This window comes from Callithrix jacchus, chromosome 12 (assembly GCF_049354715.1).
Source record: "Callithrix jacchus isolate 240 chromosome 12, calJac240_pri, whole genome shotgun sequence".
NCBI classification, from domain to species: domain Eukaryota; kingdom Metazoa; phylum Chordata; class Mammalia; order Primates; family Cebidae; genus Callithrix; species Callithrix jacchus.
Genome location: NC_133513.1, coordinates 95,550,338 through 95,564,954, shown reverse-complemented (window position 1 = coordinate 95,564,954; position 14,617 = coordinate 95,550,338). Strand labels below are relative to the sequence as shown.

Below are 14,617 nucleotides of genomic sequence, written 5' to 3'. Positions count from 1 at the left end.
CCTGCAGGCCTCCAGCCTCAAAGCACTTCCTTAATATTGGAATGCAGCCAATCTTAAAGCTACCAAAGGTGGGAAGAGTCCTGTGTCTTATTTTATGGACTTGAAAGACTACACAGTGCTTCTTCAGTGCCTAGGCTGCCAAATGGCCATGACCACAGGTGAGAGCACAGTGGCAACTGTGGCAGGGACCACCCTGCCTTGAGGAATCACCTTCTAGGAGGACAGTTGGGCATATGTGCCAAACTGTAAAATGTGTAGACCTTGTGACCTTCAATCCCACTTTAGGAACTGACCCTGAGATAATTGGACACAGTTGCCAAGATGTTCATATATGAGCAACAACCTTATAGTGTTGTTTAAAATAGGGAAACTGGAAACTATCTGAAAGTTCATCCAGAGGAGTCTATTTATACAGAGGGGTCTGTTATGTTAGTATCATATAATGAAATGTCATCCAACCATTATAAGCACTGCTATGCATATATATGTGTATGTATATGTGTGGGTATACACACATACATATATATATACATATATATATATATATATATATATATTTTTTTTTTTTTTTTTTTGAGACAGAGTTTTGCTTTTGTTGTCCAGGCTGGAGTGCAATAGTGCCATCTTGGCTCACTGCAATCTCCACTTCCTGGGTTCAAGCGAATCTCCTGCCTTAGCCTCCCAAATAGCTGGGATTACAGGTGCCTGCTACCTTGCCTGGCTAATTTTTGTATTTTTAGTAGAGATGGGGTTGGCCAGGCTGATCTTGAACTCCTGGTCAGGAGTGATCCACCCGCCTCGGCCTCTCAAAGTGTTGGGATTACAGATGTGAGCCACTGTGCCCAGCCAAGCTACATGTACTTAGCTAGAAAGACTTCCATGACATGACGCTGTGTGAAGAAAGCATGTTAGTATTTACAGTATTTAGTCAAACTGCCTATTTTATGTATAGAGACATATCTAGAAGGATGATAACCAAATAAAAATGGCTGTCTCAAAAGCATATTATTTTTGTTTTCAATATATATTTAAGTTACAAATATAGTCTTACTATAAGAAAGTCAAACAACAAAGAAATGTAAAAGGTAAAAAATAGAAATCTCTTTTCCCATCAGTCCGATTTCTCAGCTATTAACATTTTCTGTTAACATTTGATATGTAATCTTTAAGACTTTCTTTTGAGCATGTATAATCAAAGTCATACTTTTCTCTTTTTTTTATTTAATTCTGTCCCGTAGAGACTGTCAAACATTGCCAATGCCGACTATATTTCAAGTCGTCATGGCGAGGTATTGGGAAGTTTTCAATTAGCAATAATTGCACCTCAGATAAACTTCATTGGCTATGATACTGCCACTGCACAAAGCTACTTTCTTCTTTTCTTAAAGTAAATATGAAACTCTGCTCTACACATTGTTCTGCAACTTGGTTTCTTCATGTTTTCAGTATTGTCTGGATTTTTAAAATGTCCTTTTTGTAATTAGAAAAACAATAAAGCTATATTTGTTTGGGGGAATAAGAGTGTACCAGCCAAGGACAGAAGACAATGAACGTGTGATGTGAGTGGCCCAATAAAGAGAAGCAAAGGACAAAGGTTTTCCTGTGTTCAGGTCACCATGGTGCTCAATACAGGAGGACCTAGACATGCCCGGTTGGCCCCGGAGGTTGATAGTGTCCTGTTCTCCCTAAATCTTCAAAGCCAAATACAGGCTGCCGGAGTTAGGCCTGGGGCTGGGGAATATTGCTGCAGTCTTCCCTGAAGATGCGTCCCCTGCCTGGCACAGTGCCCCAGGTATGCAGCTTCTGCTGGGCCAAGCAGGATAAGGCAGAGAAAGCCCCCCACTGCTGTTTTAGAGTCTACCTGCTGCATGCCAGCAAAACAACAATCCACTGCTTGGGTGTGCTGCAATCCCTCTTTAAAAGCACCCGAATTCCCTCCCTTTTCTTTTCCTCCCCTGGCTCGAGTTCCAACTGTCATTTTCCCAGAGAGAGGGCTCTGTAAGGAATCAGAAATGCTGCTTGAACCTCATCAGAACGCTCGAGGGAGGGCCATTCTGTTCTCCTGGTCCTTGAGTCCTGGAAAGAACCTCGACAACAAGCTTGTCTGCATGTCTGCCCTGCAAGGCAAGAAGACAGGCCTGGTGGTGGAGACCCACTCCCAGGGAAGCCCAATCAGTACTGTGTCTGGCTTAGGGATGCCAGTCATTTTCCCCTGAGAGAGCTATGAAGAAACTGAGTAAGAAAGCAGACTACGGCTGGGCGCGGTGGCTCACACCTGTAATCCTAGCACCTTGGGAGGCCAAGGTAGGCAAATCATGAGGTTGAAAAATAGAGACCATCCTTGCCAACATGGTGAAACCCCATCTCTACTAAAAATACAAAAATTAGCTGGGCGTGGTAACGTATGCCTGTAGTCCCAGCTACTCGGGAGGCTGAGAGGCAGGAGAATCACTTGAACCCAGGAGGCAGAGGATGCAGTGAGCCAAGATCGCACCATTGCACTCCAGCCTAGCAACAGAGCAAGACTCTGTCTCAAAAAAAAAAGGAGAAAGAAAGAAAGCAGATCACTGTATCTTATTCAAAGCTGTTCCAATAAACACATTCTCCTTAGTACCAGAGAGCATGCCTTGAAGTGGTAACCTGTCCACACCCGCACTTGAGGCCTAGGGTTGCTTCTCAGGGCTCACTGTCCCTAGCCTCTGAGAAGTTCTTTGAAAAATTCAGTCATGTAGCCAGGCATGGTGGCTCAAGCCTGTAATCCCAGAGATTTGGGAGGCTGAGGCAGGTAGAAGGCTTGAGTCCAGGAGTTTGAGACCAGCCTGAGCAACATGGGGGAAACCCCAGCTGTACAAAAAAAATAGAAAAATAAATAGAAAAATTAGCCAGGCATGGTGATGTGCACCTGTAGTCCCAACTACTCGGGAGGCTGAGGTGGAAGAATCACCTAAGCCCAGGGAGGACAAGGCTGCAGTGAGCTGTGATTGAACCTCTGCACTCCAGCCTGGGTAACAGAATGAGACCCTGTCCAAAAAAAAAAAAAGGAAAAAGAAAAATTTGGCTGGGCTCAGTGGCTCACACGTATAAATCCCAGCACTTTGGGAGGCCAAGGCAGGGGGATCACTTGAAGTCATGAGTTCAAGACCAGACTGGCCAACATGGCGAAACCCTGTCTCTACTAAAAATACAAAAATTAGCCAGGCATGGTGGCAGGCACCTGTAATCCCAGATACTTGGGAGGCCAAGGTAGGAGACTCATTTGAACCCAGGAGGCAGAGGTTGCAGTGAGCCAAGATCACACCCTTGCACTCCAGCATGGATGACAAAGAGCAAGACTCCGTCTGGAAAAAAAAAATCAGTCATAGTTATCCTTTCGGTTTTTTCATTTCTGATAATGAAACCTAGGCTCTATGCAAAAAAATTCAAAATGGCAAGAAAGTACAAAAAAGGAAGATATCACTGACATGTAGCCCCATCACCCTAAGATGGCCTTTGGTGAATATTTTCACGTGTCTCCCAGTGATGTATGTGGACATGTACATATTGTTACCAGAATTGGAACCTAACTGTATAAAGTGTTGCAATATATTTTTTTCTTTTTCTTTCTTTCTTTTTAGAGATAGGGTCTTGCCCTGCCACCCAGGCTGGAATGCAGTGGCATAATCTTGGCTCATATAACCTCTAACTCCCCAAATGGGGGTCAGGTGATCCTCTCGCCTCAGCTTCCTGAGTGGCTAGGACTACAGATGCAAACTACCATGCCTGGCTAAGTTTTGTATTTTTTGTAGAGATAGGGTTTCACCATGTTGCCCAAACTGGTCTTGAACTCCTGGGCTCAAGTGATCAACACACCTGGACCTCCCAAAGTGCTAAGATTACAGGGATGAGTCACAGTCCCAGTCCTTTTTTTTTTTTTTTAAGACAGGTTCTCATTCTGTTGCCCAGGCTGGGGTGCAGTGTCACAATCATCCCTTATGATTGTGGGCTCAAGCAAGTGATCCTCCCACCTCAGCCTCCCAACTAGCTGGGGCTACAGGAGCACATAACCACACCCAGATAACTTTATTTTATTTTTGTAGAAACAGGGTCTCATGAGCTCAGTTTCAAACTCCTGGGCTCAAGCGATTCTCCAGTCTCAGCCTTCCAAAGCACTGAGGTTATAGGCGTGAGCCATAGCACCTGGCCTATGCTGCTTTAAAAAAAAAACAACAACCTGTTTCCTTTTATTTTGCAATATGTTTCTTAACAACATAAATAATATTGTTTCCATGTATAATGCTAGGCTCTGCATTAGGAGGACTACCTATATCATGAAGTAGATATTACTTTTTTTTTTTTTTTGAGACGGAGTTTCGCTCTTGTTACCCAGGCTGGAGTGCAATGGCGCAATCTCGGCTCACCGCAACCTCCGCCTCCTGGGTTCAAGCAATTCTCCCGCCTCAGGATTACAGGCACGTGCTACCATGCCCAGCTAATTTTTTTGATTTTTAGTAGAGACGGGGTTTCACCATGTTGACCAGGATGGTCTCGATCTCTTGACCTCGTGATCCACCTGCCTCGGCCTCCCAAAGTGCTGGGATTACAGGCTTGAGCCACTGCGCCCGGTGAAGTAGATATTACTATTACCTCTGTTTCACAGATGAAGTAACTGATCCTTGGAAATGTTCAATTTTGGTCCCACATGGCCCAACTAGGATTTAAACCCAGGCAACCTGCCATTTGGATGCCTGCTCTCAGCCACGTTCTTCTCCAGCCCTCTTCACTGAACACTTATGGTGAGCAGTTTCCACTCACCAAAGGGCTTTACCTTCTGCAGAGAGCTAAATCTCCTGTCCTAACTCTCCAGCTGCTCTCTCTGCTTGCCAGTGGACTTCACTGCCCCCTGCAGAAAGCATCCCTGAATTGCAGGTGCTAGAGACAAAAGGGCCACATTCTGCTGAAAGAGCCAATGACCTAGTCTAAGGGTGAATTTTCCTAGTTGAATGCCTGTATCAAATAGACTCTACTAAGAGTTTCAAAGCATTTAATGTACTTCTCCAAGTAGGATACAGACCCATGGAAGCTAAAGGAATTTGCTTCAAATCCTTCAGCAACACAGCAGGAGATGCATACTCCCTACCCCAACAAACCCTCTAGGTACTGTAATTGATTACTCTACCATGGGCCACAGCACAGGACCCAGCTGAGGGAACTCATTTCTCAGGGCCTCTAAAATCTCACAGAGATAGCTACCTCTCCACTTGAGTTGTTATTCAAAAGTGGAAAACATTATCTTAAGTCAGGTGTTGGCTGACTTTTGCAGTAAATAGCCAGAGATCAAATATTTCAGGCTTCGAGGGTCATATCATTCTTGTTACAACTACTCAACCCCACTGCTATAGCACAAAAGAAGCCCAGGTAATCCATGATGGGTATGGCTGTGTTCCAATATGATTTTACTTATAAAAACAGGCGGCTATCAGGATTTGGCCTGCAGGCTGAACTTGCCAACCTCTGCTCTTAGGGTTTCAGTTTTCCCTAAAAACACCCAGATTTATATATCGGCTAAATCACGTAAGTTTTAGGGCACAAACTCATTTCTGAGGGACTGACCTGTTTTCCTTCAGTACAGCAGGAACACAATCTTTCAACTATTAACCTAAAATCTTGGGAAAGTGCAGAGAAATCAGGGGTTGTTTTGTCTTATAGTTGGTCAGTGTTACTAACAGATGGAAGTGAAAATATTTCACAGATCTACAGCAAGCAGAAAAGAGAATGAATCAGGTTGAGGCAAAGAAAATCTCAGGAAAATTAAAAAGAGTGTGAGGGAGAAAAATGATACGAATATAAGCAGGCAGCTCCATCTGGCTTTAGTTAGCTGACTGGGGCAACAGACAGCTTAGTGAAACCAGGAAACAAGAGAGCTTGAAGCTGGGCCCAGTGGCTCATGTCTGTAACTCCAGTATTTTGGGAGGCAAGGGCGGGCAGATCACTTGAACCCAGGAGTTTGAGACCAGCATGGCCAACATGGTGAAACCCCATCTCTACTAAAAATACAAAAATTAGCTGGGTGTAAAAATACAAAAATCTGTAATCCCAGCTACTCAAGAGTCTGAGGCATGAGGATACTATTAACCCAGGAGTTGGAGGCTGCAGTGAGCCAAGATTGCACCACTGCACTCCAGCTTGGGCAACAGAGTAAGATTCTGTCTCCAAAAAAGAGAGAGACAGCTCGACAGCTCTCATTGGTAATGATGGAGCACCTCTTTCCAGAAAGCTTTACTTGAGGAAAAGGTATTAAGACCACATACATTAGAGACACGAGGGAAGAAAGGCAGGTGAGCTGTAGATGAGAAGCTGCCTGCAGCCTAGCAACATCTTTCCTGGGGATGTGCTCTGAGCTCCTCACCCAACTTTCCTGACTTTCTTCACTCATCTGCAGGACAGAAGAGGCAAAGCCTGATCTCCCTCTGGGATCTGAGAAGAGAGCCCTGTGGTGTGCTGCTGAGCACAGCAATGCTGAGACTGCTAACACCCTCAAGAGAGAAGGCTGGAGAGTCAGGATACAGCAGGGCTTGAGGCAGGATTCTGCTGACTTCAAGACCCCAGGGACTGGAATGGCAGAGCTAAGAAGTATCCGTGACCCTGAGGGCTGTGCTTGGACAGCTGCAGCGGCCCCTGTCCCTTCTGCAAATGAGCCTGCAAACTCTCAAAATGCAGCTAAAGTCTCAAACACTTCAAATCCAAGTACATCTTAATTTAAGGAAAAAAAAAAGGATTTCACTCTCTAAACTAGTCATTTCACCTTCCTCCTTAAAATGTGTTCATTTTCTTTTCTTTTTTCTTTTTTTGAGGCAGGGTCTTGCTTGCAGGCTGGAGTGCAGTGGCAAGATCCTGGCTTACTGCAGCCTCAACCTCCTGGATTCAATCTATCCTCCCCTCTCAGCCTCCCAAATAGCTTAACATGCTTAACATGCTTTCACAGCTTTCCATTGCCCTAATAATCAAACCCAGACTCTCTTGAGGCAAATGCACCACAACTTGCCTCAAGCCCAGCACTTTCCCATCCCTGCCAGGCCTCCAGCTTTTCCTGAGCCCTTGCCTCTCCCTCACCTCCCTCCAGCTACATAAGTCTTCTTTTAGTTCCTCATCCTTCCCTTTTAGTAATCTAATGGAATCAAATATTTATTTGCTTATTTTTTCAATGTCTGTCTCCACTGGCTAAGGGCAGTGGAAAGTTTGTTCCACACAGCTTACCTAGCACTTGACAGAGCCTCAGGTATGAAGCAGGCACTTAAATAAAATAACTGTAACTTGGGGAAAAGAAGCTCCTTTTCCCCAAGTCCTCTCTCTTCATCTAAAATGAACCCTTGGCAGCTGAGAGGCTTAAGCACGCAGGGCAGGCTGGTTAGGCTGTCCCTGGAGGTTCATTCTTGCCACTTGGCAGCTGCAGAGAGTTCTCCTGGGCCTGTCACCTCTCTACTGCCTCATATGAAAAGAGGCGATATCAACCAGTACCTTCCTCAACAGGCTACCCACTGCACAGGATAAATAAGAGAAGGTAAGTGCCTAAGATAGTTTGGTGCTCAGTATCTACTGTTTTGTTTTTTTGAGATGGAGTCTGGAGTCTTGCTCTGTCACCCAGGCTGGAGTGCAATGGCGTGACCTCGGCTCACTGCAAACTCCGCCTCCTGGGTTCAAGCAATCTCATGCCTCAGCCTCCGGAGTAGCTGGGATTACAGACACGTGCCACCATGCTGGCTAATTTTTGTATTTCCAGTAGAGACAGGATTTCACCATGTTGCCCAGCCTGGTCTTGAACTCCTGACCTCAGGTGATCCATCCGCTTCAGCCTCCTAAAGTGTTGGGATTACAGGCATGAGCTACCACACCTGGCCAATACCTACTGTTTTATTTACTTACTTTTAACTATAGAAAAGCAAATTTTAAAAAATGGCTTCAACAGGAAAAGACTGAACCACATCTGTTAACTTTTGGAAAGAGAGGAGGAGGCTAAGCCCAAGAAAACTCCACAGTTCATTGAGGTTCCTTATGTAAAACATGACCTGCTGTCAATATCTGCAAGTCACTCTGAGTTACAGAGGCAGGCTGACTCCCTCAGCACTTTGAACTTCAGAGACAGGAAGCATGATGGATGGATTCCAGGGCAACTCTAAACTGTGCAACACACTGTATAAGGCTTGTTGGCCGGGTGCAGTGGCTAACCTATAATCCCTCTACTTTGGGAAGCCAAGGTGGGCAGATCACTTAAGCCCAGGAGTTCAAGACCAGCCCAGGCAACATGGCAAAATCCTGTTTCACAAAAAATATAAAAATTAGCCGGGCATGGTGGTATGCACCTGTAGTCCCAGCTACTTGGGAGGCTGAGGTAGTAGGATCAACTGAGCCCAGGAGATCAAGGCTGCAGTGAGCTGTGGTCGCACCACTGGACTCCAGTCTGAACAACAGAGAGAGACTCCATCTCAAAAAAAAAAAAATCCTTACTGATCTTTCCTAACCCCAAATGTATGCCACGTAGCGTATATGAACCAATCTCTCCAGCCAAGGAACCTAAGAAGGGTGACCTATTCTAAAGGTCTCAGTAAATATTTTGTCGCTATAAAAACACTAATAGGCTGGGTGTGTTGGCTCACGCCTGTAATCCCAGCACTTTGGGAGGCTGAGGTGGGCAGAGCCCTTGAGGTTAGGAGTTCGAGACCAGTCTGGACAACATGGTGAAACCTTGTCTCTATTAAAAATACAAAAATTAGACAGGTGTGGTGACTCACGCCTCTAATCCCAGCTACTCAGGAGGCTGAGGCAGGAGAATCACTTGAACCTGGGCAGCAGAGCTTGCAGTGAGCCAAGATCTCACCACTGCATTCCAGCCTGGGTGACAAAGCAACACTCTGTCTCAAACAAAACACACAAACAAAAGCAACCACTTTTATATAAAAAATCCTTCTATTGTTTGTGGAAAATAATGATAACAATTTACTGGATGGTCCCAACAGTATTATTTTAATATCATATTCATTCATCTAATTCCCCCTCATTTAAAAAATCCTTTAGCAATGGTTATTAACATGTAAAAGGTTCACTTCTCCTAACCCAGTGATCCCACTTCAAGGAATTTATCCTGCAGAAATACTTCGGCAAGAGTACAAAGATGTACATATACAAGGATGCTCACTGCAGCTTTGTGAAAGGAAAAAATTAGAAATGACCCAAATGCCTAACAATAGAAGAATGGTTAAATAAAGTACATTATATGTAGGCACTAAAAAAGTGTCGCATTAAAAAGAACACACTGACACGGAAAGATGTCCAAATGATAGTAAGTTTAAAAAGCAAAGTGAAAAACAGTATGAAAAGCATAGCCCATTTTTACAAAATACTGCAAATTCTTTGTTTTTTGAAATGAGTCTTGCTTTCCTGTCCAGGCTGGAGTGCAGTGGTGTGCTCCCAGCTTACTGCAACCTCTGCTTCCCGGGTTCCAGCAATTCTTATGTCTCATCCTCCCAAGTAGCTTGGATTACAGGCATGAGCCACCAGGCCCAGCTAATTTTTAATTTTTTTTTTTTTTTTTTAGTAGAGATGGGGTTTCACCATGTTGGCTAGGCTAGTCTTGAACTCCTGACCTCAAGTTATTTGCCCACCTCAGCCTCCCAAAGTGCTGGGATTACAGGCATGAGCCACCGTGTCTGACCAAAATACTGCTAATTCTATCCAGACATATGCATGGCAAAGAAAACCTCGAAAGAGGAACAACCAAAATCTTCTCTGTGAGGGAATGAATTATGAAGGATTTTCACTTTCTATGTCAGATTTTATATTTCTAAGTTTCAATTTTATAATGAGCAAGTATTTCTTTTATAAATAGGGGAAAGGGTAGAAAATGTAAAAACAAACAAACAGAAAAAAACCTCTGTTAGCATTAGAGTCTGTCAGTACCCCAGGATTGGATCAGCCATGAGCTCCGATGGCCTGGGAGAGACCCCTACTCATGCAGTGCCATCCCACTCCCGACCTGGGCCCAAATCACAAATTGAGCTGACTTAGCACATGTCATGAGGTTGCCATTAAACAGCAGCAAGCGAAGGCACTTCAATTTCCAGTGTCAGTTACAAGGTTGGGTGATATGTTTTTCCTAAAAACACAAATGAAATTGCCTTGGAATTTGTGGTTAAGGCCTACCAATGGCATAACTGAGAGCTGACAGCCTCTCCAGCAGAATTCTAAAGCACACTCAGAAATCAAGCTCTGCTGAGTTGGGGAATGGTTTCTTTCTAATGAAACCCAGAGGATAGGGGGCAGGGGAACAGTCACTGGCAATCTGAGACAAATAAGCTGATCGTAAAATGAAAGGGGAACAGGGAAGTAAGAAAAACTGGCTGCAAAGTAGGACAGACAGACACAGAAGTTACTGGTGAAGTTACTGATACATTTACTGTAAAACTTTCCAAACGACTCATGTCACAGGCTAGATTTGTTTGTAAATCTGCCATAGCAGGTGAAATGACAGTCATCCTGTCCTCATGACTGGAACATTCTCTTCCCAGTGTCTTGACCAATATGAAAGATTCCTCTGATCTTCAGGCAGGGCTGGGGCTTCTCAGGTGGGAGTGTTTTGCCATTCTCCTCCTAACTAACAGAACCCCAATTTTGTTTTTCTGCCTTTTCCTGGTCATTCCCTGGTTATTCATGGAGCTAGGCCCATTCCCAGCCAATATCATCCTTGACCTAACTCTAGCCAATGAGATGCAAAGAGGACACCAAAAAGGGTGATTCTGTGGAGGTTTTGGTTCATCTTTAAAGGACACAGGACAGAAATATCTCTTACTGCCTGTAAACTCTGTCAAGGGTGATCAGGATGCTAGGATCACAGCAGCCATCTCTGGAATATGATGAAAAAGACAAGCCAAAGTGCTGAGGAGGGCAGAGAAGTTAAGAACCATTCAGGCCCTGACAATATTGCTGAATAGATGACAGCCAACCCTGGAACTGCCCCTCCTCCAGATGGCTTGCCATAAAAGGTAAGTGCCCTTATTGTTAGGCTACTCTGGTCAGGGTGTTCTATTACTCGTAGTCAAAACCATCCCAACACATACAAGACAGAACAGAAGCAGCCTGCTCCATCGACACCTTCTCTAATAATCTGACTTCCAAGCTTAACTGCACACCATGATTACTGAGGTAAGAGATGTCCCTACAGCCCTGTGGCAGCAACTGATTTTGCTATGCAAACCCAGGCTATCCTGTCAGTGCTTAGTGTTTGCTTTAGAGGACTTCCCTCCTACTCCATGTACTTGGAAGTAAAGGGCAGAGGGAAGACTTTCAATGCAAATCCTGGTGCTCCATCTGGACCACTGCCACCAACCAGGTGCTCACATGTCCCAGACAGAATGAATCTGTGTCCTATCCCAGAACTCATGCAGAAATGTTCAGAGTTTAAAGCCTTGGATGGGCACAGTGGCTCACACATATAATACTAGCACTTTGGGTGGCCAAACTGGGTAGATCACTTGAGCCTAGGAGTTCAAGACCAAAACCTGGGCAACAGCGAGACCTTGTCTCTAGAAAAAATTTAAAAACTAGCTGAGTATGGTGGTGTGCACCTGTAGTTGTAGCTACTCAGGAGGCTGAAATGGGAAGATCATTTGAACCCAGAAATTCAAGGCCGCAGTGAACTAAGAAGGTGCCACTGTACTCTAGCCTGGGTGACAAAGCAAGACCCCTGTCTCAACAATCAAATAAAAAAACAGGCCAGGTGTGGGGCTCACACCTGTAATCCCAGCACTTTGGAAGGCCATAGTGGGTGGATCACCTGAGGCCAGGAGTTCGAGACCAGCCTGGACAACATGGTAAAACCTGGTCTTTACTAAAAATACAAAAGTTAGTGGGGCATGGTTGTGCACACCTGTGGTCCCAGCTACTCCAGAGGCTGAGGCAGGAGAACTGCTTGAAGTTGGGAGTTGGAGGTGCAGTGAGCTGAGATTGCACCACTGCATTTCAGCCTGAACAACAGAGCAAGACTCCACCTCAAAAAAAAAAAAAATCAGTAAACAAACAAAAAAATGCCAAAGTTAAAAGCCCTGTGCCTGCTGGGACTATAAACTGAGATAAACTGAAACTAGGAATGATGGTACTCATCTCCCCAGTGGTGGCACGTGGGGAGAGTCTACGGAACAAGATCAACATACAGAGTCACAGCTATCATCATAGCCCAGAGGACCCCATTGAACATACAGATCAAGCCACACCTGAAACCTTGTTGTCCCAGTCACCTGAGGCAATAAAGTCTGTTTTTTGTCTGTTTGTTTTTTATTTAAGACAGGGTCTTGCTTTGTCCAAAGGGGAGTGCGGTTGTGCAATCGTGGCTCACTGCAGCCTCGACCTTCCTGGCTCAAGTGATTCTCTTACCTCAGCCTCCTGAATAGCTGGGACTACAGATGCATGTCACCATGCTTGGCTAATTTTTTTTTTTTTTTTTTTTTTTTTAAGACAGGGTCTCACCATGTTGGCCAGGATGGTCTGGATCTCCTGACCTCGTGATCCACCCACCTTGGCCTCTCAAATTGCTGGGATTACAGGCATGAGCCACTGCACCCAGCCCTGCTTGGCTAATTTTCAATATTTTTACTCTACCCCTGTGGGGTTTCACCATGTTGCCCAGGCTGGTCTCAAACTCCTGGGCTCAAGCAATCTGCTGCCTCACTGCCTCAGCTTCTGAAAGTATTGGGATTACAGGTGTGAGCCACCATGCCTAGCCCTGTTATTGTTTAACGTAGTTTGAGTTGGGTTTCTGCCATTTTCTTTTTCCTTTTTTTTTTTTTTTTTAAGAGACAGGGTCTTGATCTATCAGCCACGCTGACTGTAGCGGCATGATCACAGCTAACTGTAGCCTTGACCTCCTGGGCTCAAATGATTTTCCTGACTCAGCCTCCCAAGTAGCTGGGATCACAAGTGCATACTACCAAACCCAGCTAATTTTTTTTTTTTTTCCGAGATGGAGTCTCACTCTGTCACCCACGTTGAAGTGCAGTAGTGTAACCTCTGCCTCCCGGGTTCAAGTAATTCTCTATTCTCATGCCTTAGCCTCCCAAGTAGCTGGGATTACAGGTGTGCACCACCATGCCCAGCTAATTTTTTGTATTTTTAGTAGAGATGGGGTTTCACCATGTTGGCCAGGCTGATCTTGAACTACTAACCTCAAGTGATCTGCCTGTCTAGGCCTCTCAAGTGCTGGGATTACAGTTATAAACCACTTTGCCCCACCTATTTTCTTATGACTATAAGAATCCTAACTAAAATCACCCTAATCTATTCACACCTAGCCATATCTAGAAGCCTTCACTGCCTCTGGGTGCTCCTCATTCTCAGATCTCTCTCATTTCGACTTCCTTTTCTCTCCAGCTCAGCTTCCACCTCTGCGCAAACCTACCAGAGGGTAGCTGTCCACCAGCAGGTCAGGGCTGTTACAGAAGTCATCTGAGTCATGCTTCAGAGCAGGCCTCCAAGGCTGCCTCATACAGCTCCATGGCTGGGCGTGGGCCTCTCCACCCCTGCCCCACACACACCAGAGCTTCATCCTTCCCCTTTCATTCGCCTCCCACTGCCTTGATGCTATTTCCAAGGCTGGGTCGTAGGACTGTGGATGTTACTTAGATCTGGAAAAGCAGGTTTAAGCAGCCCACTTACTTAATTATACTGCTCAGCATGTTCTCACATGCAAATGGATGGGTGGAATGCTTCCCATAAACTCACTAAGTTTAAGGTGGACAGCACAAGTGAGGCAAGAACATGAAACAGAATTATGCTATATACATAGGCAGGTATATCTGTGTACACATCAAACATAAATGACACATGTTCTGTACAGTATTATACGTGTAACTCTTGTAGTGTGTAACCACACGGGGTAGAGTAATGCCTACAAGTCACAAAGGAGGTGCTCTGCAGCAGCAGCTGAGGCTCTGCTCTGAGAAAACCTGATAGGCCTACAGCCAATCTTATAAAATATTTACAGTAAGGGGCAATTACTTACACTATAAAAAGATTCTTGGCCAGGTACGGTGGCTTACATCTGTAATCCCAGCACTTTGGGAGGTTGAGGTGGGCAGATCACAGGTCAAGAGACTGAGACCATCCTGGCCAAAATGGTGAAACCCTGTCTCTACCAAAAATATAAAAATTAGCTGGGTATGGTGGCATGCGCCTATAGTCCCAGCTACTCAGGAGGCTGAGGCAGGAGAATCATTTGAACCCAGGAGGCATAGGTTGCAGTGAGACAAGATTGTACCACTGCACTCGAGGCTGTCGAGAGAGCAAGACTCCGTCTCAAAAAAAAAAAAAAAAGATTCTTCACCTTATTAAGAGATTTACTACAAGGTCCCACTAAACTGGATGAGCTCTAGTGGACTTAGAATATGGATTGATTTGCATAAGACTTCACAGGCAACTATGTAAATTAACTACAAAAAAACAAGAAGCCACATCTGAACTTAACGTTTTTGCCTATATAATACGATGTACAAAGTAAGGCAATTTTATTTATATCAATATCACTGATTTTCTGTGTAAGATAATGCCTCCAAATGTCATCACGTCAGCTCAGGCCACACATCTGATTCAGAGACAA

General features: G+C 44.8%; 1 protein-coding gene and 1 non-coding gene across 7 annotated transcripts in view; both read right to left on the bottom strand.

Moving 5' to 3' along the window:
- The window catches only part of SUFU (SUFU negative regulator of hedgehog signaling), a 125,875-nt gene that overhangs the window by 57,138 nt on the left and 54,120 nt on the right, over positions 1-14,617 (bottom strand). The window lies entirely within an intron of this gene.
- LOC118146641 (U4 spliceosomal RNA) lies at positions 1,231-1,368 on the bottom strand. Its single transcript, XR_013525262.1, has one exon. It is a non-coding gene; the product is annotated as a U4 spliceosomal RNA (small nuclear RNA).